The sequence below is a fragment of the Heterodontus francisci genome, unplaced genomic scaffold (genome assembly GCF_036365525.1).
Source record: "Heterodontus francisci isolate sHetFra1 unplaced genomic scaffold, sHetFra1.hap1 HAP1_SCAFFOLD_1489, whole genome shotgun sequence".
NCBI classification, from domain to species: Eukaryota; Metazoa; Chordata; class Chondrichthyes; order Heterodontiformes; family Heterodontidae; genus Heterodontus; species Heterodontus francisci.
The window spans coordinates 43,551-45,899 of NW_027141384.1; positions in this window are offsets into that span (position 1 = coordinate 43,551).

Sequence of the window (2,349 nt, forward strand, 5' to 3'; positions counted from 1 at the left end):
TCGGGGACCGGGAGTCTGTCCACACTGGGACTCGGGGACCGGGAGTCTGTCCACACTGGGACTGAGGGACCGGGAGTCTGTCGACACTGGGACTCGGGGACCGGGAGTCTGTCCACACTGGGAGTCGGGGACAGGGAGTTTGTCCCCACTGGCACTCGGGGACCGGGAGTCTGTCCACATTGGGACTGAGGGACCGGGAGTCTGTCCACACTGGGACTCGGGGATGGGGAGTCTGTCCACACTGGGACTGAGGGACCGGGAGTCTGTCCACACTGGGACTGAGGGACCGGGAGTCTGTCCACATTGGGACTGAGGGACCGGGAGTCTGTCCACACTGGGACTCGGGGACCGGGAGTTTGTCCCCACTGGGACTCGGGGATGGGGAGTCTGTCCACACTGGGACTGAGGGACCGGGAGTCTGTCCACACTGGGACTCGGGGACCGGGAGTCTGTCCACACTGGGACTCGGGGACCGGGAGTCTGTCCCCACTGGGACTCGGGGACCGGGAGTCTGTCCACACTGGGACTGAGGGACCGGGAGTCTGTCCACACTGGGACTGAGGGACCGGGAGTCTGTCCACACTGGGACTGAGGGACCGGGAGTCTGTCCACACTGGGACTCGGGGACCGGGAGTCTGTCCACACTGGGACTGAGGGACCGGGAGTCTGTCCACACTGGGACTGAGGGACCGGGAGTCTGTCGACACTGGGACTCGGGGACCGGGAGTCTGTCCACACTGGGACTCGGGGACCGGGAGTCAGTCCACACTGGGACTGAGGGACCGGGAGTCTGTCCACACTGGGACTGAGGGACCGGGAGTCTGTCCACACTGGGACTGAGGGACCGGGAGTCTGTCCACACTGGGACTCGGGGACCGGGAGTCTGTCCACACTGGGACTGAGGGACCGGGAGTCTGTTCACACTGGGAGTCGGGGACCGGGAGTCTGTCCACACTGGGACTCGGGGACCGGGAGTCTGTCCACACTGGGACTGAGGGACCGGGAGTCTGTCCACACTGGGACTGAGGGACCGGGAGTCTGTCCACACTGGGACTCGGGGATCGGGAGTCTGTCCCCACTGGGACTGAGGGACCGGGAGTCTGTCCACATTGGGACTGAGGGACCGGGAGTCTGTCCACACTGGGACTCGGGGATGGGGAGTCTGTCCACACTGGGACTGAGGGACCGGGAGTCTGTCCACACTGGGACTGAGGGACCGGGAGTCTGTCCACACTGGGACTCGGGGATGGGGAGTCTGTCCACACTGGGACTGAGGGACCGGGAGTCTGTCCACACTGGGACTGAGGGACCGGGAGTCTGTCCACACTGGGACTCGGGGATCGGGAGTCTGTCCCCACTGGGACTGAGGGACCGGGAGTCTGTCCACACTGGGACTCGGGGATGGGGAGTCTGTCCACACTGGGACTGAGGGACCGGGAGTCTGTCCACACTGGGACTGAGGGACCGGGAGTCTGTCCACACTGGGACTCGGGGATGGGGAGTCTGTCCACACTGGGACTGAGGGACCGGGAGTCTGTCCACACTGGGACTGAGGGACCGGGAGTCTGTCCACACTGGGACTCGGGGATGGGGAGTCTGTCCACACTGGGACTCGGGGACCGGGAGTCTGTCCACACTGGGACTCGGGGACCGGGAGTCTGTCCACACTGGGACTGAGGGACCGGGAGTCTGTCCACACTGGGACTGAGGGACCGGGAGTCTGTCCACATTGGGACTGAGGGACCGGGAGTCTGTCCACACTGTGACTCGGGGACCGGGAGTTTGTCCCCACTGGGACTCGGGGATGGGGAGTCTGTCCACACTGGGACTGAGGGACCGGGAGTCTGTCCACACTGGGACTCGGGGACCGGGAGTCTGTCCACACTGGGACTCGGGGACCGGGAGTCTGTCCACACTGGGACTCGGGGACCGGGAGTCTGTCCACACTGGGACTCGGGGACCGGGAGTCCGTCCACACTGGGACTGAGGGACCGGGAGTCTGTCCACACTGGGACTGAGGGACCGGGAGTCTGTCCACATTGGGACTGAGGGACCGGGAGTCTGTCCACACTGGGACTGAGGGACCGGGAGTCTGTCCACATTGGGACTGAGGGACCGGGAGTCTGTCCACACTGGGACTGAGGGACCGGGAGTCTGTCCACACTGGGACTCGGGGACCGGGAGTCTGTCCACACTGGGACTGAGGGACCGGGAGTCTGTCCACACTGGGACTCGGGGACCGGGAGTCTGTCCACACTGGGACTCGGGGACCAGGAGCCTTTTCTTGCCCTGATTGGCTGACAATGAGTCACATGCAAGGAAGGGGCGTGGCTATTGTTGGAATCAGGA